This window comes from Macaca fascicularis, chromosome 2 (genome assembly GCF_037993035.2).
Source record: "Macaca fascicularis isolate 582-1 chromosome 2, T2T-MFA8v1.1".
Classification (NCBI taxonomy): domain Eukaryota; kingdom Metazoa; phylum Chordata; class Mammalia; order Primates; family Cercopithecidae; genus Macaca; species Macaca fascicularis.
Genome location: NC_088376.1, coordinates 39582522 through 39606310, shown reverse-complemented (window position 1 = coordinate 39606310; position 23789 = coordinate 39582522). Strand labels below are relative to the sequence as shown.

The window sequence follows — 23789 nt, the reverse complement described above, 5'->3', positions numbered from 1 at the left end:
AAAACAAACAAAAAACAAACAAACAAACACAAATGAACACAAGGGAGGTGAATGAAGGGAGAGGTGTTCAGAAGGCTATTACAATAGTTTTGGTGTAAGGCAATGGGAGGGGAGAGGGGTCTGAATAAGGATGGCAGCAGTAGAAGAAAAAGCAAGCCATATGAATGAGGTATGATGGGACTTATGCTTTTTTGAAAGAAAAGAATCAAATCTGGCCCTACAATTTAGAGCCTAGGGCGCTATGTAATTATTTATAAACACCAGCTCAATTATTAAGTGTGAGGGCAAAATACAATTTTAGATTTGTATAAACTTAGAAAGTTGATTACCCATGCCCTCGGACTTAAAAAAAATGCTCAAAGTTCTTAGTAAGATTAAAAACAATAAATGTAATAATGCTGATGGCATTTCTATAATATATAAATATTAAATAGTTTAATACTCATAACAACCCTATGAGATTGGTATTGTTGTTATTTCCATTTTGCAGCTGAGGAAACTGAGACAGAAAGAGATTTGCCTAAGGTTACAAAGCTTTCCAGAGCAGTCTGGTTTCACAGTTCGTGTTCTTAATCACTATACTATGCTGAAATTACAATGTTAGGATAAATTAGGAAATTCAAATAAGAGAGATGAATTATTTTAAGTGTTTTGAGCTGCAGCTTTCTGGCAAGTAGCTGAACACGAGGAATCTCAGTTTAGGAAAAATCAAGAACAGACTAATTTTGGGAGACCTAAGCGAAGGCATGTAGTAGAGAACAGATTGAGGAAAGAGGAGGTGCTAGCAAAGAAATCAGAAGACCAGCAAACTAGGTAGGTGTAGATCCACGGAAGTGTCTTAAAAGAAAGGGAAAAAGCGTTTCAAGTAGGGGATGGGGATTGGTGAAAACCGTAACTGTTTCTTTTGAGAAATGTGTCAATGAAAGGAAGGCTGATAGTATAGCAACCGAAGGGAGTAACATCACTGAATTTAAAAAAAAAAAAAATTTTTTTTTTTTTGATACGGAGTCTCACTCTTGTCGCCCAGGCTGGAGTGCAGTGGTGTGATCTCGGCTCACTGCAACCTCCACCTCCCGGGTTCGAGAGATTCTCCTGCCTCAGCCTCCCGAGTAGCTGGCATTACAGGAGCACACCACCACGCCTGGCTAATTTTTGTATTTTTAGTAGAGACAGGGTTTCACCATGTTGGCCAGGGTGGTCTCAAACTCCTGACCTCATGTTATCTGCCCGCCTCGGCCTCACAAAGTGCTGGGATTACAGGCGTGAGCCACCGCACCCTGCCAAGACAACAGAAACTTCTGAGAAACAGAAAGGAAGACGACAGTGGATACGAAGATACTTACGATATAAGGCGCTAGGAAAGTAGTGGTTGAAGGAGGAGGTGGGAAGGGATGGCATAGTTTCAGGCAGAGGGGGTGGCTTTGGAGAGAAGGAAAAGGGTTCTGGGTTAATTTGGTTAGACATTTTGAGATCACGAACAGGAGGTGGTCACAGATATTTTATTATGGAGGGAATGTCAAATCGGAATTGGAGTCCCATAGCTTTGAGCCCAGGAAACTAGATGAATTTATCTATTAGTATGGGCTGGGACTGGCATCTTTAATAACATGGAAAGCTTGAAACAGTCTTTGTGGAAAATAGGATAGGAAATCAGCCAGAGATTAGAAAAAAACCCAAGAAAATTATAAGGAGGAGTCCAGTCACGAATTCATATCCAATCTGGACAGTTATGACTTCCTGCAGTGAAAAGCCACACATCTTGCAAACCCTTGAGAGAGAAACCGCAAATAGGGGTAACCTATTGGAGATAGGCCCTGAAGACTATAAAGTAGTTGAGGGATTCTATACTGAGATAGAGTTGGCTATAGCGATAGAGCAGTTAGTCAGATATGGGGCTAATGATCCAGTAGAGTAAGGATTCACTTTTGTGGTAAAAAGTTGTAAGCAGGTGAAAGGTAGGGATCCATAACCATAGAGGGGCAGGTGGAGATCAGGGAAGAGGTGACGTTCAACATAAATAGTTAATTATTTCACCTTAGTGATTATTTCTCTTTTGGCATCTAGAAGGCTAAGATTCTCATGTTTATCTCAGAGCTACTGAAAGTAGTCCTAGGTTGCGGAAGGAGAAATCCAATTTCACAGCTGAGTCTATTTTCTCAGTCTAGTTATATTCTCTTCTCACAAACTAGCCAATGCTGCCGCCTTATGCAAAGCCAGCACCACGGAGAGGATGTGCTTTACAGAGGCAGGATGACGCCAATCGGCCTGGGGCGGGCAGTGTTTCGTCTAGATTAATGGCGAGGGAAGTCCCCAACAGTTCCTTTGAAACCTTTTCACCCTCGCCTGGTGAAAGCGCTTGTCAACTGTAAATCGCAAATATAATGCTAAGCTCTGAGGCCCTTGTTAAATCCAAGTGGGAGCAGAGATCTGAGCTGCCTCACCCTCGGGTTTCCGCAGGGCGTCTCGAGAGCTGTGGGTGGGGGCAGCAGGAGCCGGGCGGGGACAGAGGAAAGCGCCGGCCCTGAGACCTAGGGAGGAGTCTCGGTGAAGGAACCCGGGGTGGGTTCCTGCCTAGGTCTCCAAGAAGCTCCAAAAATGGCGGGCGGCAACTCGGAGAGCCGGACGCGCAGGCGCCACCGTGGCCGTTCTTCCGCCCGCCTCGGGCGGCCCAAGAACAGTCCACAGCGCCCTTATCCAGAAGCCTACGCCGCTCGCGATTGGCTGAACTGCGCGACCGCTCCGTATGGGGGCGGGGCCGCCACGCAGCGGCCACGTTTCCCGCCCCGCTGGTGCGCGTGCGCGCAATCCCCACAGGAAAGCGTTTGCGCGCGCTCCTGCCGCGGCCCCTAGCTCGCGCCTCAGCTCCCTCCCCTTTCCGGGCAGGCCCGTCCCGTCAGCAAGGCAGTGAGCACTGCGGCCAGCAGAGGGCGGTCCGGACCCAAGTCTGCAGCGGCGCCATTGGCGTGTGGAAAATGCCACCAGATGGCGGGTTAGGATTGCAGCTCCGTTGAAGGCGCGGCCCCCGCTCCCGAACCCCCGGCGACCACCCCGTAACAACCCCCCCACATCGGGAATAACACACCGGAGACTTTTGGGGGGAAACTAGGTCGACGGCCGGCGGCGCCCGGATGGGCAGCTGAGGTGAGTGCGGGCGGCGGCGACGGCGGCGGGGGGCGGGAAAGAGGGGGAATGCGGCGGCAGCGGCGCGGGGGCTGGAAGCGCCGATCCAAGATGGAGGCCGGGCGAGAGCGAGAGAGCGCGAGCGGGGAGCGGGCGGGCTGGGCGCGGGCCCCGTGCGGGGGAGGGAGGCCGCGCGGGCCTGTGCGGGGTGCGGCGGTCGTGGGCCGTCCGAGTGCCCGGAGAGGCGTCTGTGGGCGCGGCGGGCACCCCGGCGTCTTCGTCGCTTGCTACCCCTTCCGCGGGCACCGAAAATTTTGCCCCCGCCCGCCCGGGCACTACGGCGACAGGCGCGGAAGCCTTTGTGGCGCGCTTGGGCCCGCCGCCAAGCCCGCCCTCCGCCCCCCCCCTCGCCCGGGCTCTCGGGACTCGCCCGCGCCCAGCGGGGCCGGGCCGAGGCGGGCTGGCGCGAATGCCTTCCGCCGCCCGCCGACCTGCGTTTCTGCGGTGTTTTAGCGGCGGCGGCGTCACATGACAACGAGTTCGTCTCAGCGGAGGGGCCTGGGGGTCGCTCGGCGGGTCGGCTGGCCCAGGCTTCTTGTTGGCGGGGTGGGGCAGGGGGGTGTTGGCTGGGGGAGATGGGGTGTCCATGCTGGGCTTTCCAGCTATCTGCCCTCTCAGCCCCCGACGGGGGCCTCCTTGTGAAACGTGTCCAGGCCCAAGCACTACCCCGCTAGTTTGCCAGTCCCCTGAGAGACGAGGCCAATAAAAGTTGTTTTCCCTCCTTTCTCGAGGTGGGGGCGGGGTGGGAAACTAGAGTGCTTAGAGTTGGACCTGAGCCTCGTTTGCAGGGTCCGAACTGGGTGCTTCTTGTGTGGTATGGGTACTAAGAAATTTTCAGGTTTTAGGATTGTCACATCACCCCCATCTACCCATATTTGAAATGTTATCGATTCTCTTCACATTGCAGGGAATCGTGCTCCGGGCGTATAAGTCATGGGATGGTTTCGTACACTTACAAAAAGCAATGCAATTTATGATTAAAAAAAAATTATTTGCTGTTAAAGTTGGTGTTAAGATGGATAGAGTTTTTTTCTCGTGGTTCTGACTAGAAAGACTATTTTGCATCTTTGCAAAAATACACGGGAAATATCTGAATTGGCACAGAGTTGTGTGATTTGTAACTTATGTGGAATTTGAATGTGACTCTACATTTTAGTTTTCCTTGTGCTTTAAGAAAATTGCACGTTCTGATGGTGGAGCATTTACGGAAATATACAGAACAGTGAAAATAAAAATAACTTGTTTATTGTAGGGTGATATAATGTACCTTGTTGTTATATTCATAATGTATGAAGAATTCAGACTAAAACATTTTAACCAAGCAGGGAAATATGGAATGGAAAGAAGCAGAAATGTTATTTCCTTGCTTTTGATGATTAAGAATACTTATAAGACAAATTGTTGCCTAAATAAAGTTGTAGAAGATCTACAGGTGTTTTGCCACGTTTTTTTCCTTTACATATTTAAAATGTACTTGGAGTAAACTAAATTAATTCAAGTGATCTACCAATGGTCATTTTCACAAACGAGCTACTTTTGAGTGGAAATTTTTCTGTATCCATTTCAGTTTCGATGTTCTGATAAAGTTAAGGAATATTTAAATAGATGCAAAATATGGAAGTTTGTTGTGTTATTAGGATTGCCTCCTTTGAAGAGACTAATAAAATGGCTAGATTTGATTCTTTCAAAGCCTTAAGGGCACTATGGTGTAGGGAAGGAGTGGGTCCTGGACCGAAGTTACTTTGAACATCCCCTGGGTTTGTGATGTTAAGGATGTTACCCCTTTGAACCTAACTTTCTTTATGTCTAAAAATGGGGAGCCGGGCCTGGTGGTGCACTCCTGTATGTAGTTCCAGCTACTCTGTAGTGAGGCAGGAGGAACCCTTAAACCCAGGAGTTTGAGGCCTGCCTGGGCAACATACAAGACCCCATCTCTTTAGAAAAAAATAAAATGGGGATAGTATCTTATGGTGGTTGTGTAACAAGATGTCTGTGAAAAACACATTTAATTGCTATAACTTAAAATTTACAGAATTTTATACAGTTTTAATATTTTGTTCCTTGATTCTGACTTTATATATGTTCATAATCTCGGTGCTGTGAGAGGAAATAATGTACTCTGGGAAAGATAGATTCTTGTTTCCCCTTTTGTTGTTTTGTCCTGTATCTTTATATCCTTATTGAGGAGGGGTGTATTAGTTTTTTTGTTTTTGTTTTGGATCTATTTGAGATGGAGTCTCATTCTGTCCCCAGGCTGGAGTGCAGTGGCGCAATCTCGGCTCACTGCAACCTCCGCCTCCCAGGTTCAAGCGATTCTCCTGCCTCAGCCTCCCAAGTAGCTGGGACTATAGGTGCGTGCCACCATGCCCAGCTAATTTTTGTATTTTTAGTAGAGGGGTTTCACCATGTTGGCCAGGATGTTCTACATCTCTTCAACTGGTGATCTGCCCACCTAAGCCTCCCAAAATGCTGGGATTACAGGTGTGAGCCACTGTGCCCGGCCAGAGTTGTCTTTCAAGGTCACTACTTGTTGGCACAATTAATTTCCTTGTGATAGTATGACTGAAGTCCCCATCTTCTTGTTAGCTGTTGGCCAAGGACTGCTCTCAGTTCCTTGCCTTGTGGCCCCATAGTTCACAACATGGCTGTTAGCTTTTATCCAGGCTAACAGGAATCAGCCTCACTATTTCCTCTGTGTCTGACCTCTGACTCCCCTTTAAGGTCTCTTTTAAAAGCTCACCAGATTAGGTCAGGCCCTTTGTGGTAAACTTAACTGATTAAGGGCCTTAATTACATATGCAAACATATATTTTGTCATATAACATAACCACAGTAATGATATCCCGTTATATCTACAGGTCTCTCCCACACTCAAGGGGAGGGGATGATACAAGGGTGTGGGTTAGTGGCGGCTCTTAAGAATTTTGCCTGCCTGGGAAAATAAGTATCTTCACATTTACCTCTTCAGATTCTGGACATACAAGGAGAGGACATAGGCAGAGCAGTAACCCCGCTTGATCAGCTTACTCTTACTTATATTGCCATTTCCTCACCTTTTTTCTTTCCCCTATTTCCTGTTACCTTAGTTTACATGCCTTCCTCTAGAAAATAATTTTATTGCTTTGAGAGGAAATTAAAATAAAAATGAAAATTAAAAAAGTTATAAAGAAGGGAGGCAATGGGAGAAGGGAGTTTATATAATTATTTTTTCTTTCATTTCTGCCAGTAAGAACACTTTTTTAAAAAAAAATTTTTAAAAATTATTATTGGTCCGGTGTGGTGGCTAGTGCCTATAATCCCAGCACTTTGGGAGGTCGAGGTGGGTGGATCACCTGAGGTCAGGAGTTCGAGACCAGCTTGGCCAACATGGTGAAACCTGTCTATACTAAAAATACAAAAATTAGCTAGGCATGGTAGCACTTGCTTGTAATCCTAGCTACTCAGGAGCCAAGGCAGGAGAATTGCTTGAACCTGGGAGGCGGAGCTTACAGTGAGCTGAGATCACGCCACTGAACTCCAGCCTGAGTGACAGAGCGAGACTCCGTCTCAGGGAAAAAAAAAAAAATTATTATTTTTTGAGTGTGCCCCGACCAGAGTACAGTGGCATGATCTAGGCTCACTGCATCCTCCACCGCCTCGGTTCAAGCAATTCACGTGCCTCAGCCTCCCGAATAGCTGGGACTATAGGCATGCACTAGCATGCCTGACTAATTTTTTGTATATTTGGTAGAGACAGGGTTTCACCATGTTGGCTAGGCTGGTCTCAAACTCTTGACCTGAAACCATCTGTCCACCTTGGCCTCCCAAAGTGCTGGGATTACAGGCATGAGCCACCACGCCCAGTCAGTTATTTTTATTTTTAAAAAATTATGTAATTCTTGCCATTCCTTGATGCTTTTTGTTTTACCTGTTTTTGTTATGATATTGAATCTCAGAAAAGTTAAGGAATTTATTTATTTTTTATTTTTCGAGACAGGTTTTCTCTCTGTTGCTCAGGCTGGAGTGCAGTTGTGCAGTCACAGTTCACTACAGCCTCAACCTCCCCAGGCTCAGGTGGGGCCTACAGTAGCTGAGACTATAGGCACGTGCCACTACGCCTGGCTAATTTTTGTATTTTGTGTAGAGATGAGGTTTTGCCACGTTGCCTAGGCTGGTCTGAAACTCCTGGCCTCAAGTAATCAGCTCGCCTTGGCCTCCCAAGGTGTTGGGATTACAGGCGTGAGCCACTGTGTGTGGCCAAAGTTAAGGAATTTAAATGCCTTGGATCACACTCCTGTTAAGTGGCAGATTCACACAGTCATTGCATCAGACAGTTGCTGTGGTGTGATTGGTCTAGCAGCTTGTGAGGAGAGAATTCTTTTTTTTTTTTAGATGAGTCTTGCTCTGTTGCCCAGGCTGGAGTGCAGTGGCGCAATCTCAGCTCATTGCAACCTCTGCCTCCCAGGTTCAAGTGATTTTCCTGCCCCAGCCTCCTGAGTAGCTGGGATTACAGGCATGCACCACCATGCCCAGCTAATTATTATTATTTTTTTCTTAAGACAGAGTTTCACTCTTGTTGCCCCAGGCTGGAGTGCAGTGGTGCAATCTTGGCTCTCTGCAACCTCCGCCTCCCGAGTCCAAGTGATTCTCCTGCCTCAGCCTCCTGAGTAGCTGGGATTACAGGCACGCACCACCACACCTGGCTAATTTTGTGTGTTTTTAGTAGAGACAGTGTTTTTTCCATGTTCGTCAGGCTGGTCTTGAACTCCTGACCACAGGTGATTTGCCTGTCTCGGCCTCCCAAAGTGCTGGGATTGTAGGCGTGAGGCACTGCGCCTGGCCGCCCGGTTAATTTTTGTATTTTTAGTAGAGATGGGGTTTCGCCACCCACCAGAGGCCAGGCTAGTCTCGAACTCCTGACCTCAGGCAATCCGCCTGCCTTGGCCTTCCAAAGTGAGCCACCGCACCTGGCTGAGGAGAGAATCCTTATGAAGAGAATAGTTATTTGCAAGTCTCAGAGTAAGGGTATTATTGGTGGAACAAAGAAGGCAGCAGAAGTTTAGTCATGGCACGTGGTTTAGCAGTCCAAGAAGCAAAATATTTTCACGAAAAGGGAATTAAGACAGGTTAGCCAAGGATAATCAAGCTTTAAAGCAAGCTTATCCAACCCGTGGCCCAACACAAATTTATAAGCTTTCTTAAAACATTGTGAGGTGTTTTTTGCATTTTTTGTTTTTTGTTTTTTGAGCTCATCAGTTATAGTTAATTTTACGGGTGACCCAAGACATTTCTTCCAGTGTAGCCCAGGGAAGCTAAAAGATTAGACACCCTTCCTTTAAAGGATATAACTGTGAATTAAAATTACTAGGGAGATATGTTTTAACACAGAAATGATATAATAGGGGCTTGGTAAATCTTTGTTTGCTGAATAAAAATATAAATCTTTAGAATTTAGGTGATTCTTGCTAGGGTTGTAGGGAAAAACTAGGAAGCAGAGAGCTAAAATGATGTTCTTGCGTAAGTCACAGAATGAGATGATTCTTGAGGTAGGAATTAGAATTGTGTCTATAGGAAATTTTCTGTTATTTTGGTGGTTAAGAGGACAGTCACCTTCCTGGCTTTTAGTGCTGAAAGTGTCTTGTAATTCAGTTGGTTTTATAGAATCTTTTCTTTATGTAACATACCCCTTATTGCTTCCCTCAGACTTTTCTCCTCCTCTTCTAAATCAAGCTTGTCCAACCTGTGGCACATGGGCTGCATGCAGCCCAGAATGGCTTTGAATGTGGCTCAACACAAATTTCATAAACTCTTTAAAAACATTATGAGGTTTGTTTTGTTTTTCACCTTATTAGCTATCATTAGGGTTTTTTATGTAGGGCCTACAACAATTCCTCTTCCAGTGTGGCCCAGGGAAGCCAAAAGATTGGACACCTGTGTTCTAAATCAAGGGTCCCCAACCCCTGGGCTGTGAACCCATACTGGTCTGTGGCCTGGTAGAAACGGGGCTACACAGCAGGAGGTGAGAGGCAGGTGAGCTAGCTTTACCACCGGTGCTCCATCCATCTCCTGTCAGATCAGTGGGAGCGTTAGATTGTCATGAGTGCAAACTCTACTGTGAACTGCGCATACAGGGGATGTAGGTCGCATGCTTTATCTAATGCTTGATGATCTGAGGTGGAACAGTTTTATCCTGAACCCTTCTGATTCCCCACCCCATCTGTGGAAAAATTTTTTTCCACGAACCTGGTCCCTGGTACCAAAAAGGTTGGGGATGGCTGCTCTTTTTTTGTCAGTTAGTAGTGAAGGATGTTGTAAATCTTGCCTTCTTTCCCCCCCAGTTTATTTTATTTTAGTTTTAATTTCGTGGGTCTATAGTGGGTGTATGTATTTATGGGTTATTTGAGAATGTCTTACCTTCTTTATGAAATACATTTCTTTGTGCTATGGGCCAAAATGATATACCAGTTAGTTGTCCAAGAATTTCAATGGAATTTTGCTGTAAACACAATAGCAATGGCTTTTAACTTGTTTTCTAGCTTTTGCTAGCAGTTACAAAAACATTTTACATTGTGGCACAGTACAAACACACACATACACACACAATGAAAATAAAAGTTTCATGAAATAATACTTAATCTTTATGCAGCGCACTCTGATATTTTCTGATCTTTTCTATTAAGAATGCTATTAAGAATGGTGATCCATGCCTATAATCCTAGCACTTTGGGAGGCTGAGGCAGATGGATCACTTGAGGTCAGGAGTTGGAGACCAGTGTGGCCAACGTGGCGAAACCCTGTCTCTACTAAAAATACAAAAATTAGCTGGGAGTGCTGGCATGTGCCTGTAGTCCCAGCTGCTTGGGAGGCTGAGGCACAAGAATCGCTTGAACTCTGAAGGCAGAGGTTGCAGTGAGTTGAGATCGCACCACTGCACTCCAGCCTAGGCGACAGAGTGAGACTCTATCTCAAAAAAAAAAAAAAAAAAAAAAAGATTGTAGTTCACCTAAGCAATATCATGACTCACAGCAACTAACACTTGGAAACGTATTGAATTGTAATATCATTGGTAAAAAGGAAAGTGCAAAGTAGAGCCATGAGAAGAAACCATTTCACTTCCATCAGATTGACAAACATTAAAAAGTCTGATAATATCAAGTATTGGTGAGAATGTAGAGAAATTACATTCTCACTTTTGACAGCAGTGTAAATTGATACGATCATTTTCGGAAAGATGTTAGTGAGAGTATTTAGTAAATTCAAGATTCATGTATTTTAACCCTAGGAGTTAAACTCCTGTCTTTATATTCCTGATGAATGAAATCCTTGTATTTTTATTTTTGAGACGGAGTTTCACCCTTGTTGCCCAGGCTGGAATGCAATAGTGCAATCTCAGCTTACCGCATCCTCCGCTTCCCTGGTTCAAGCGCTTCTCCTGCCTCAGCCTCCTGAGTAGCTGGGATTACAGGCGTGCACCACTATATCTGGCTAATTTTGTACTTTTAGTAGAGACGGGGTTTCTCTGTGTTGGTCAGGCTGGTCTTGAACTCTTGACCTCAGGTGATCTGCCCGCCTCGGCCTCCCAAAGTGCTGGGATTACAGGCGTGAGCCACCACGGCCAGCCAAAGTCCTTGTGTTTTTGTACCAGGATGTGTGAACAGGATGTTCATAGTAGCCTTATTTGCAGTAGCCAAAATTCAGAAATAAACTGAATGTCTTTAGTGGTAGAATGGTTAAATTAATGATGGTTTTCAAAAGTTAAAATAATTTTGGTTACTGGGATAAGCCAACTTGGTCATAGTGTATTGTGTATCCCTTTTGTATTTACTATTATTTTGATAGGAGTTTTGGCCTATTTCTTCATTAGGCATATTGCTTTGTAGTTTTATTGTAATGTCTTTGTCAGGTTTTGGTATTAGGGTTATGATAGTTTCATAAAAAAGGTTGGGAAGTGTTCCCTCTATTTACTGAAATAGTTTGTGTAATGGTGTTCTTATTCCTGGAATTTTAGAATGTACCAGTGATACCATTTGGACTTGGAATTTTCTTTTTGGGATGGTTTTGATAACAATCAAATTTAGTTTCTATACTAGATATAGGACTATTCACATTTTCTGTTTCATCTTGTGTCAGTTTTGGTCTGTTTCATCTTGTGTCAGTTTAGGAAAATTTGTTCATTTTACTTAATTGATTGGCAGGAGTTTATAAGATTTCCTTGCTATCCTTCTAATATCTATAGGATCTGTAGTGATAGCTCTTCTTTAATACTGGTATTGTTAATATATCTTTTTTTTGGCGAGGGAGTTTCATTCTTGTTGCCCAGGCTGGAGTGCGGTGGTGCAATCTTAGCTCACTGTAACCTCCGCCTCCTGGGTTCAACCGATTCTCCTGCCTCAGCCTCCCAAGTAGCTGGGATTACAGGTGCTCTCCACTACGCCTGACTAATTTTTTGTATTTTTAGTAGAGACAGGGTTTCACTATGTTGGCCAGACTGGTTTTGAACTTCTGGCCTCAAGCAGTTCACCTGTCTCGGCCTCCCAAAGTGCTAGGATTACAGGCGTGAGCCACTGCGTCAGGCCAGTATGTTCTTTTTATTTCGACCAGTTTAGTGATTTATTGGTTATCTTTTCAAATAACCAACTTCGATAATTGTCAGTATTTGTCTTTAGTATCTCATTGGTTTCTGTTCTTTAAAATTTTCTTCTGTTTTGCTTTCTTTCTTAAAAGTGAAAATTTAGGTTATAGATTTTAGGCACTTTGTTTTCTAATAAAAGCATTTAAAGCTGTATATTTTTCTCTAAGCACTGCTGCATCACTCAGACTTCGATGTGTTATATGTTTATAATTTATTTTGACATTGTTTTTAATTTGTGATATCTTTTACCCATGGATTACTTAAAAGTGTGTTGTTTAATTTTCTCTTTTTTTTTTTTGAGACGAGTCTCCCTCTGTCATCCAGGCTGGAGTGCAGTGGCGCAATCTCCGCTCACTGCAACCTCCACCTCCTAGGTTTAGGTGATTCTCTTGTCTCAGTCTCCATAGTAGCTGGGATTACAGGCACGCACCACCACGCCCAGCTAATTTTCGTATTTTTTTAGTAGAGACGGGGTTTTGCCATGTTAGCCAGGCTAGTCTCAAACTCCTGACCTCAAGGATCCGCCTGCCTCAGCCTCCCAATGTGCTTGGATTATAGGCATGAGCCACCGTGCCTGGCCTTGTTGTTTAATTTTCGATAGTTGGGGTTATTCTAGATATCTTATTAATGATTTCTAAGCTAGTGTCATTTTGAGGTCATAGTCTTGATTATTTTAATCCTTTAAAATTTATTGAAACTTATTTTATGGGCCAGCATGTGGTCCATCTTGGTTAATGTATCTTTCATACTTGAAAGTATGTTTTGCAGTTGTTGGATGTAGTATTCTGTAACTATCAATTAGATTAAGATGTTTTAATAGCACTTTTCAAATAATCTATGTTTTTATTTATTTTTTGTCTCATTCGGCCAACTGCTGAGAAGAAAGTTAAAATATCCAACTACGACTGTGGAATTATCTATTTCTCCCTTAGTTCTGTCAAGTTTTGCTCACTCATTTTGAAGCTCTGTTGTAAGACATGCACAACTTGTAATTATTATGTCGTTTTGACAAATTGACCTTTTTATTATTATGAAATGTCTTTCTGTCTCTGTTAATAATCTTTTTCTTGAACTCTGCTTTATCTGGTGTTAATATAGCCACTCCAGCCGTCTTGAGCTTACTATTTGTATAATATATCTTTTTCTACCTATTTACCCAAAACTCTTCATTATATTTAAAGTGCTTTTGATGATAGTATATAGTTGAATATTGCTTTTTAAAAAATTCCTGGCCAGGCACAGTAACTCATGCCTGTAATCCCAGCACTTTGGGAGGCCGAGGCAAGGTGGATCATCTGAGGTCAGGAGTTCGAGACCAGCGTGACCAACATGGAGAAACCCCCATCTCTACTAAAAATACAAAATTAGCTGGGCATGGTGGCGGGCACCTGTAATCCCAGCTACTTGGGCGACTGAGGCAGGAGAATTGCTTGAACCCAGGAGGCGGAGGTTGTGGTGAGCTGAGATCGCGCCATTGCACTCCAACCTGGGCAACAGGAGCAAAACTCTGTCTTAAAAAAAAAAAATTCCTTCCAACAACATGGAAGGTGGAATCTTTCAGTTGTAATAAACATTGATTATATGCCAATGTTTGTCAAGAACTATGAAGAGTTTGAAGTTTTACCGTATTTATAGGCTGACAAGTTAACGTGGCATAGTTTAATGGCTTATGGTAGAAGCCATCGAAATGGCTTGGTCAGAGATGAAGAATGATGCACTGTATCAGTAGCCAGACAGCATTTGCGTCAGATTTCTGAGCTTCAGTTTGTGTAGGGCATTGGGAAGAGGTCCAGGTGATGCCTGCACAAGTAGTGGAATCCCAAGCTTAGAGAAACTCAGATCTTTTATAATGGGTCATAAATACGCTTTTTGCTCTGGGACATGTCTCTCTTCCAGGATTCTTCACTATATAACTATCCTGAAAAGATTGGAACAAAGGCTTTCAGTGCTTCTCTTCTCAAGACAGGCAGAAAATCAAGAGACCCCATGGAGAATTGTCTTCCAAAACTGCCTAGCGAATTTTCTCCAGTTTCCCTTTTGTTATTTCTTTAAATTTTTCTTTTGTTTCTTACATGGCTACAACTTAGCTTTCCAGCTCTATTTCTTCATTGTACTTCTCTATGGTTTTTATGTTATCACCAAATTAGATTACATACTTGTATCCTGTCTTTCCCCAGGTCTTTGTTCTGGTGAATAGATGTGTGTGTAAGAAAACACTTGGCCGGGCATGGTGACTCCTGCCTGTAATCCTGGCCCTTTGGGAGGCTGGGGCGGGTGATCACTTGAGTTCTGGAGTTTCAGACAAGCCTGTGCAACATAGTGAAACCCCGTGTCTACAAAAAATAAGCTAGCTGTGGTAGTGCACACCTGTAGTCCCAGCTACTTGGGGGACTGAGGCAGAGGATAGTTTGCGCCCAGGAAGTTGAGGTTTCAGTGAGCTGTGATCACGACACTGCACTCCAGCCTGTGAGACTTTGTCCCAATAAAAGAACAAAAGAAAACACTCATTGAGCATTTACTATATGCCAATAAACATTTTACAATAACCTGTGGGGTAGTTATTGTTATGTTGGTACTATCTCCCTTTTACTGGTGAGGAACTGAGGCTTGGATTAAATTTCCCAAGTTTGTAATTAGGGAGGGACACATTATGGAGAAGCTTTTGTAGTAGTCTATTTCTTGACCTTAGTAGTAATTACCTGGAGTGTTTGCGTTAAAATTCTCTCTTTTTTTTTTTTTGAGATGGAATCTTGCTTTGTCGCCCAGGCTGGAGTGCGGTGGTGCGATCTCGGCTCACTGAAACCTCCGCCTCAAGCGATTCTTATGCTTCAGCCTCCCGAGTAGCTGGGATTACAGGTGCCTGCCACCATGCTTTAAAATTCTTTAAACTGTTATTTAGAATTTTACATAATGTACTGTATAATTGATATAGTTCACAAAGAAAAGAAAAAACAAACACAGAATAAGATGTGGAATCTGTGTGAAATCTTTACTGATAACTTCAGCCAATCTTTATCCTCTGTGTCTGTCCTGTTTGCATTTATTGTTGGCATCATAATGTTTAGTAAGTGGCTGTGTTCATAAGGCACAGTGTCCTGTGTAATGTGTGTGTGTGTGTGTGTGTGTGTGTGTGTGTGTGTATAATTATTATTTTTTTGAGTTGAAGTCTAGCTCTTGTTGCCCAGGATGGAGTGCAGTGACGTGATCTTGGCTCACTGTAACCTCTGCCTCCCAGGTTCAAGTGATTCTCCTGCCTCAACCTCTCGAGTAGCTGGGACTACAGGTTCCTGCCACCACATCTGGCTAATTTTTTAAAAAAATATTTTTAGTAGAGACAGGGTTTCACTATGTTGGCCAGACTGGTCTCAAACTCCTGACCTCAGGCGATCCGCCTGCCTTGGCCTCCCAAAAGTGCTGGGATTATGGGTGTCAGCCACCGCGCCTGGCCTTTTTTTTTTTTTTTTTCTTTTCCTTTTCTGTCAGGGTCTTTTTGTTGCCCCAGGCTGGAGTGCTGTGGCATGATCATGGCTCACTGCAGCCTCAACCTCTCACCTCAACTTCCCAACTAGCTGGGAGTACCTGGAACCACAGGTGTGTGCCATGAGGTACAGCTAATTAAAATAATTTTTTTTTTTTGTAGAGATAGGGTCTCACCGTGTTGCTGAGATTGGTCTTGAACTCCTGGGCTCAAGCAATCCCCCCAACCTTGGCTTCCCAAAACGCTGGGCTTATTGTTGTGAGCCACCAAGCCTCACTCAGTGTGTAATGTTTTAAACTAATTTTCCAAGGCCAAACAGCTAGTAAATGATAGTGCCAGAATTTGAACTTAGGTTGTTTCAGAACCCACTCTCTAAATCTCTTAAAAGGCCATTTTTCTGTCAGCCTCATTTCTGCATGTTGAAATACTTCGTATTTTGAAGTTTATTTTAGGAAGATTTGATTTTCTTCCCTATTCTATTATATAATAATTGTCTTGCGTAGGACGTTTATTTTCTGGAGTCCTCAATTTTCTCTCTTTTTTTTTTTTTTTTTGGAGATGGAGTCTCGCTCTGTTGCCCAGGCCGGAGTGCAGTGGCGCGATCTCGGCTCACTGCAAGCTCCGCCTCCCAGGTTCCCGCCATTCTCCTGCCTCAGCTTCCCGAGTAGCTGGGACTACAGGCGCCCGCCACCTCCCCCAGCTAATTTTTTTGTATTTTTTTAGTAGAGACGGGATTTCACCGTGTTAGCCAGGATGGTCTTGATCTCCTGACCTCGTAATCCGCCCGTCTCGGCCTCCCAAAGCACTGGGATTACAGGCTTGAGCCACCGCGCCCGGCAATTTTCTCATTTTTAAGATGGGAATACAGTTTAGAGTCTTTTTATTTTTAGAAAAATCTACTTATTTTTAAATGGACAAATATGTTTATGGTGAATAACATTTTGATACATGTGTACATTATGGAATGGCTAAATCATGCTAATTAATATATACTTTTCTTCACATATTTATTTGGTGTGGTGAAGACACTTAAAATCTATTCTCTTAGCATTTTCAAGTATCCAGTATACATTGTTATTAACTATAGCCACCATGCTGTGCAATAGATCTCTTGAACTTATTCCTCCTGTCTAATGAAAATTTGTATCCTTTTTTTGGAGGGGAAGAGGAAAGCAGGGTCTTGCTCTGTTGCCTAGGCTGGATGGCAGTGGTGCGATCTCGGCTCACTGCAGCCTCCCCCTCCCGGGTTCAAGTGATTCTCATGCCTCAACCTCCTAAGTAGCTGGGACCTCAGGCGTGTGCCACCGTGCCCACCTAGTTATTATTATTATTATTATTGTTATTATTTTTTTTTTTTGAGACGGAGTCTCGCTCTGTCTCCCAGGCTGGAGTGCAGTGGCCGGATCTCAGCTCACTGCAAGCTCCGCCTCCCGGGTTCACGCCATTCTCCTGCCTCAGCCTCCCGAGTAGCTGGGACTACAGGCGCCCGCCACCTCGCCCGGCTAGTTTTTTGTATTTCTTAATAGAGACGGGGTTTCACCGTGTTAGCCAGGATGGTTTCGATCTCCTGACCTCGTGATCCGCCCGTCTCGGCCTCCCAAAGTGCTGGGATTACAGGCTTGAGCCACCGCGCCCGGCCTAGTTATTATTTTTGATATGGAGTCTTGCTCTGTCTCCCAGGCTGGAAGGCAGTGGTGTGATTTCAGCTCACTGTAGCCTCTGCCTCCGGAGTTCAAGTGGTTCTCCTGCGTCAACCTCCTAAGTAGCTGGAATTACAGATGAGTGCCACCATGCCCTGCTAATTTTTGTATTTTTAGTAGAGATGGAGTTTCACCATGTTGGCCAGGCTGGTCTCGAACTCCCGACCTCAGGTGATCTGCCCGCCTTGGTCTCCCAGAGTGCTGGGATTACAGGACTGATCCACTGGGCCTTGTGAAAATTTGTATCCGTTTGATCAATGTCTTCTTAATCCCCATCTCTACTCTTATTCCTGGTAACCACCATTCATTCTTCTCTGTGCTTCTATGAATTCAGCGTTCTGTTATGTTATGTTATGTTATGTTATGTTATGTTATGTTATGTTATGTTATGTTATGTTATTATTTTGAGACGGAGTCTCACTCTGTCGCTTAGGCTGGAGTGCAGTGGCGCAATCTCAGCTCACTGCACCCTCCGCCTCCTGGGTTCAAGCGATTCTCTTGCTTCAGCCTCCTGAGTAGCTGGGATTACCGGTATACACCACCACGCCCGGCTAATTTTTGTATTTTTAGTAGAGATGGGGTTTCACCATGTTAGTCAGGCTGGTCTTGAACCCCTGATCTTGAGATCCGCCTGCCTTGGCCTCCCAAAGTGCTGGGATTACAGGCGTGAGCCACTGTGCCTGGCCTTATTTTTTAAAGTGCTTGTTTATTGTCTGTTTCTTGCCTCTGGAATGTTAGCTCTGTGGTGAGAGATCTTATCCGCCTCCTTTATATTACTATCTAGAATAGATTCTGACACTGTAGGGGCTAACACATATTTGTTGAATATAGTAAGCGGTATCATTAACTGAAAGCCAGGAAGCAAGAGGTAGCGTGGTGAAAAAGGCAGACTAGTAGAAGTTGAAAACGTGAACATAAAATGCAGAGGCAAGGCCTGGCACGATGGCTCATGCCTGTAATCCCACCACTTCGGGAGGCCGAGGCAGGAGGAGCACATGAAGTCAGGAGTTTGAGACAAGTCTGGCCAACATGGTGAAACCCTTGTCTCTACTAAAAATGCAAAAATTGGCCTGGCGAAATGGCTCACGCCTGGAATCCCAGCACTTTGGGAGGCTGAGGCGGGTGGATCACGAGGTCAGGAGTTCGAGACCAGCCTGGCCAACATAGTGAAACCCCGTCTCTACTAAGAATACAAAAAATCAGCTGGACGTGGTGGCAGGCACCTGTAATTCCAGCTACTCAGGAGGCTGAGTCAGGGGAATCACTTTAACCCGGGAGGTGGAAGTTGCAGGTAGCAGAAATGGCATGATTGCACTCCAGCCTGGTTGACAAAAGTGAAACTCTGTCTCAAAATAAAAAATAAAAAAACGCAAAAATTAGCTGAATGTGGTGGCATATGCCTGTAATCCCAGCTACTTTTGGTGGCCTTGGCACGAGAATCGCTTGAACCCAGGAGGCAGAGGTTCCATTGAGCTGAGATCACGCCAATGCACTCTAGCCTGGGCGACAAAGTGAGACCCTATCTCAAAAAAGGAAAAAAAAAATGCAGAGGCAAGGCTGGGCACAGTGGCTCATGCATGCAATCCCAGCATTTCTGGAGGCCAAGGTAGGAGGATTGCTTAGACTCATGAGTTTGAGACCAGCCTGGGCGTCATAGCAAGCACAAGACCGTGTCTCTACAGAAAATGTGAAAATTTGCTGGGCATGATGGTGGCCACCTGTAGAACTAGCTACTCAGGAGGCTGAGGTGGGAGGATGACTTGAGCTCGGGAGGTCAAGATTGCAAGGTTGTAGTTAGCCGAGGTCCCACTACTGCACTGCAGCCTGGGCAACAAGAGCGGAAGTCCATCTCAAAAAAAAAAAAAAAAAAAAAAAGGGAGTGGGGAGGGAGAGAGAGGGTTGGAAGGAAGGAAGAAGGGAAGTTGGCTGCCCTAGCGTGGAAACTGGAATTGGAGAATGTAATAATAATTGAGGAGAGTTTGGTTACTAGGTTAGTGTCAAGAGTTCTGACCAGAAACTCTGCAGGCCTGGTGGAGAGGACGAGTTCAGCGTTTTTAGATTCCACATGTAAGTGAGATCATGAGGTATTTGCCTGACTTATTTCACTTAACATAATGTCCAGGTTTTTCCATATTGTCAGGAATAGCAGGATATGCTTCAGTTAAGATTCAGCAAATTTTTTTTTTTTTTTTTTTTTTTTTGAGACGGAGTCTCACTCGTTGCCCAGGCTGTAGTGCAGTGGCGTGAGCTCGGCTCACTGCAAGCTCCGCCTCCCGGGTTCACACCATTCTCCTGCCTCAGCTTCCTGAGTAGCTGGGACTATAGGCGCCCACCACCACGCCCAGCTAATTTTTTGTATTTTTAGCAGAGACAGGGTTTCACCATGTTAGCCAGGATGGTCTTGATCTCCTGACCTCGAGATCTGCCCGCTTCGGCCTCTCAAAGTGCTGGGATTACAGGCGTGAGCCACTGCGCCTGGCCTGGATTCAGCAAATATTTTATGAGTACTTATTCCATGTGTGGTAGTGGGTATACAAAATTGATAAATATGTAGGTTTTTCTCTTAAAAAGCTTCTATTCTATTGAGAGAGATTAAAAACAAACAAAACCCCCAAAACAACAAAACAAACCAACAGGGTTAATGAAATGTGGATGGGGGGAGGTGGGAAGCATAAAAAATACAAAGTAAAAGGAGATGCTCTTCTCCCTGTCAGTGTGCCGCCTCCTGCCTCGCATAACATTAGATCCTTTTTATGTGTCAGGAAATAACAAACATAGGTCAGAAGAGTTTTTCAGGAGAGTCCCTTTATTTTCTAACCAAGATAACATGAATAGTTAAATATTACCTCTACTGTTTTTTGGCTCTCTGGCAAGATTTCTCTTCATAATTGGTAAATTGGTTTAAAGGTCCAGGTGGTAGTTTGAAACATTACTATCTGCCTCCTCAGTCTTAGGCAGAAAAGAAATGTTTTATACATAGTCAAGCATGAGGATGACATGGTTCTCTCCTTTGAGGTACCTGCCTGTCTCTTTTATCATGAAGCTTGGTTGGCCTTGATTATATCAGGTTACAATTTTTCCTGTCTTATTTGGGGCACTGAGAGGTAGTCAGTCCCTATTCTTTAGTAGAGACAGTGCAAACTAGCAAGTGTGCAGAAATTCTTTTTTTGTTTTTTTGTTTTTTTTTTTTTTTTTGAGTCTCGCACCGTCGTCCAGGCTGGAGTGCAGTGGCACGATCTCGGCTCACTGCAAGCTCCGCCTCCTGGGTTCATGCCATTCTCCTGCCTCAGCCTCTCGAGTAGCTGGGAGTACAGGTGCCTGCCACAACGCCCAACTAATTTTTTGTATTTTTATTAGAGACGGGGTTTCACCGTGTTAGCCAGGATGGTCTTGATCTCCTGACCTCATGATTCATCCGCCTTGGCCTCCCAAAGTGCTGGGATTACAGGTGTGAGCCACTGCGCCTGGCCTGCAAGTGTGCAGAAATTCTTATAGTGCAAGGTATCAAAGTTGAAGAACATTTTAGGCTGTGTTCTATTTTATTCTTATAGCCTAAATTAACTTTTGGGAAACCAATGCCTTAATTTATGCCATGTGCTGCTGGTTACAGTTAAAAATCTCATGTGTTCACAGATGAAGGAAGCACTGTCACATGACAGATGGCTAAGAAAGCTATTGTCCATTGTCTGGGAGAGTTCCTGGTGCCGGAATCACACTGTGTCAAATTCTGATTGCATGTTTCCGTCTATGTTAACTTCTTTAACCTTTCTAAGTCTCAGTTTTCTCATCTGTAAAATGGGAATAATAATAAAAGTATTCCACTGTTGTGGGTTGCTGTAGGTGTTAAAAAGTTAGCCTTTGGCCAGGCGCGGTAGCTCATGCCTGTAATCCCAGCACTTTGGGACACTGAGGTGGGTGGATCATTTGAGCTCAGAAGTTTGAGACCAGCCTGGGCAACATAGCGAAACCCTGTCTCTACAAAAAAATACAAAAATTAGCCGGGTATGGTAGCTGTCATCTGTAGTCCCAGCTACTCTGGAGGCTGAGGTGGGAGGATTGCTTGAGCCCAGGAGGCAGAGGTTGCAGTGAGCTGAGATCATGCCATTGCACTCCAGCCTGGGTGACAGAGTGAGACTGTCTCAAAAAAAAAAAAAAAAAAAAAAAGGTTTTAACCACTAGACTATATTGTGTTGTGCATAGATCCAAAGATCATTAATCTTAAAAGATGAATAACATCATAATCTAGGTAAATGGTGAGGTTACTTTCTGTAAGCAAATAATTTTAGTTAATTGGTTCTCAACAGCAGGTAGGGCTAGCAATTGGTTAAAACTTTTTTAATGAGGCCGAGCGGTGGCTCACGCCTGTAATCCAGCAGTTTGTGAGGCCGAGGTGGGTGGATCATGAGGTCAGGAGTTTGAGACCAGCCTGGCCAAGATGACGAAACCCCGTCTCTACTAAAAATACAAAGATTAGCTGGGTGCGGTGGTGGGCACCTGTAATCCCAGCTACCCAAGAGGCTGAGGCAGGCAAATCGCTTGAACCTGGGAGGTGGAGGTTGCAGTGAGCGGAGATTGCGCCGCTGCACTCTAGCCTGGGTGACAGAGCAAGACTCTGTCTCAAAAACAAAAAATTAATTAATGAGAATGGTCAGATGATAAGGTACTCTGGTTAATTGAGAGATGAAGGTTATCACCTGTGTGTTCTGCTTATTAGTAAACACATTTCAAAAATTAGGCTCTTTTTCTTTCTTTAGAAAAGTGCTGCATCCTGGAAAGACATTGTAATGCTTCTTTGGTAGTTGATAAATTTTGATGGCTTTATCAGGATTATTTATGAATCTTAGCTTTTTCTCTATACTTCTGCACCCAGAAGGGTAGGCATGAAACCAAGAGCAAAGTTGGAAAGTTACTTCTAGACAAAATAAGATGATGGCTTACTAGTTTTTTCTCCAATTGGAATGCAGACAACACAATTGTGACTAAGAGGTGTTATTTATTTTTTAGTTGTGGATATTTAAGATTTTATTTTATAGATACAAAGGCAGGGGTGTAGAAGAACAAAAACTAGTGTAGGGCCAGAGGTCTGAGTTTTAATTATAACTCTACCACTAACTGGCTGTGTGTCTTTGATTGATTATTTCTCTGGGCCTCAGTTTCTTCATCTCTAATATTAGTGTCTTTGGCCAGATAGCTGGTTTCCAAGATTTCCTGTAATTTTTTCAGTCCCTATTGAAATAATCATGAAGTTAAGTCTTCATCAGGTAATGCAGTTTTTGATTTGAAAGTCATTAGTTGGCCGGGCGCGGTGGCTGAAGCCTGTAATCTCAGCACTTTGGGAGGCCGAGATGGGTGGATCACGAGGTCAGGAGATCGAGACCATCCTGGCTAACACAGTGAAACCCCGTCGCTACTAAAAAAATACAAATAACTAGCCGGGCGAGGTGGTGGGCGCCTGTAGTCCCAGCTACTCAGGAGGCTGAGGCAGGAGAATGGCGTGAACCCGGGAGGCGGAGCTTGCAGTGAGCTGAGATCCGGCCACTGCACTCCAGCCTGGGCGACAGAGCGAGACTCTGTCTCAAAAAAAAAAAAAAAAGTCATTTGTTTTGAAGACCTAGGTGTGATATTTTGCCTCCACACCTCCCATCTGCTTATTGGAATAATTTATGTTTTCCACTAGCTGATAAATATACAGGCCAGATAAAATGTTGATATTTAGATAGCACTTAATAGTTTCTGGTGCCAGGTGTGGGCATGTGTTTGCTACATTTTTGATGAAAAGGAGGTTAGCAAGTGTTTTCATGTGATTTTGCTCATTGAGTGATTAATCAAGCATTTGTTGAACATCTACAGTGAGCCATATAGTGTGGTTAAATGGTATAAGACTCAGAACTTAGGTAGTACCTTCTTCAGAAATCTTTACTTGATAGGCTTATTGCTCCTCTCTTTCTCCCATCCAGGACTGATCTAAATGTTCTTTGTATTTTAGTGGCACACAGTGCCAGGGCTGCCATGAATGGTTGTGGAATTGGTACCCTGCCTAAAGATGCCTGGATAAAATGGTAGGGGAAGGCTGAAATCCAGATTTTATTCTGCTTGACAAATTCTATTTGGTTTTTCCACCTTTTTCTAGTTTACCTGCTCAGAGTAGAGTGCTTTTTCTAATTCTTACAAAAGAACCTATGTATTCCAGCAGATATCCACCCTTTGCATTACTGTACATTAATATTCTGTATTGCTTTTTTTTTTTTGTAGTCAAGTTTTGTACTGGGTAATGAATGCCTTGAGGTGATTTGTTGAAGTGAGCAAATGCTTCCTGAAGGAGATGAATTCTTAGGTGAGTTTTGAAAGAGAAGTGAAAGCCAGACAAGGGTAAATGTTGGAGATGGGAATGACATTCCAGGTGAAGGAACAATGTATATATGCAAAAGGACAGAGCTATGATATATAGCCCAGTGGTTCTTAAAGTGTGGTCCTAGCACCAGTGGTGTCAGCATTACTTAGAAACTTGTTAGACGTGCAGATTCTTGGCCCTCACCATAGGCCTGCCCACTCAGAAATTCTGGGCATAAGCAGTCTGTGTTTTTACAGGTCCTTCAGGTGATTCTGATGTAGGCTGAAGTTTAAGAATCACTGCTATAGCCCACCTCTTCAGGATGTATTACTTGATTGTGTTTGGAGCATGGGGTGACTAGGGAAGAGTGATTAAAATACAGAGTGTAAGCCATGAGCAGAGTGCCTAGTGTGCCAAAGGAAAGTGTTTGAGTTTGGTCCTTAGGCCAGTGACTGTACCTTAGAATTACCTGAGAGCTTTAAAACTATA

At 44.1% G+C, this 23789-nt stretch overlaps 1 protein-coding gene across 13 annotated transcripts in view; it reads left to right on the top strand.

Moving 5' to 3' along the window:
* Positions 1–2957: 2957 nt before the first annotated feature.
* STAG1 (STAG1 cohesin complex component) overlaps positions 2958–23789 on the top strand; it is a 402189-nt gene continuing 381357 nt past the window's right edge. For all 13 annotated transcript variants that reach the window (XM_074031098.1, XM_074031099.1, XM_074031097.1 and 10 more), the window contains exon 1: positions 2958–3141. The gene's annotated coding sequence lies outside the window, so the exon portion shown is untranslated. The remainder of the gene's footprint in view (positions 3142–23789) is intronic.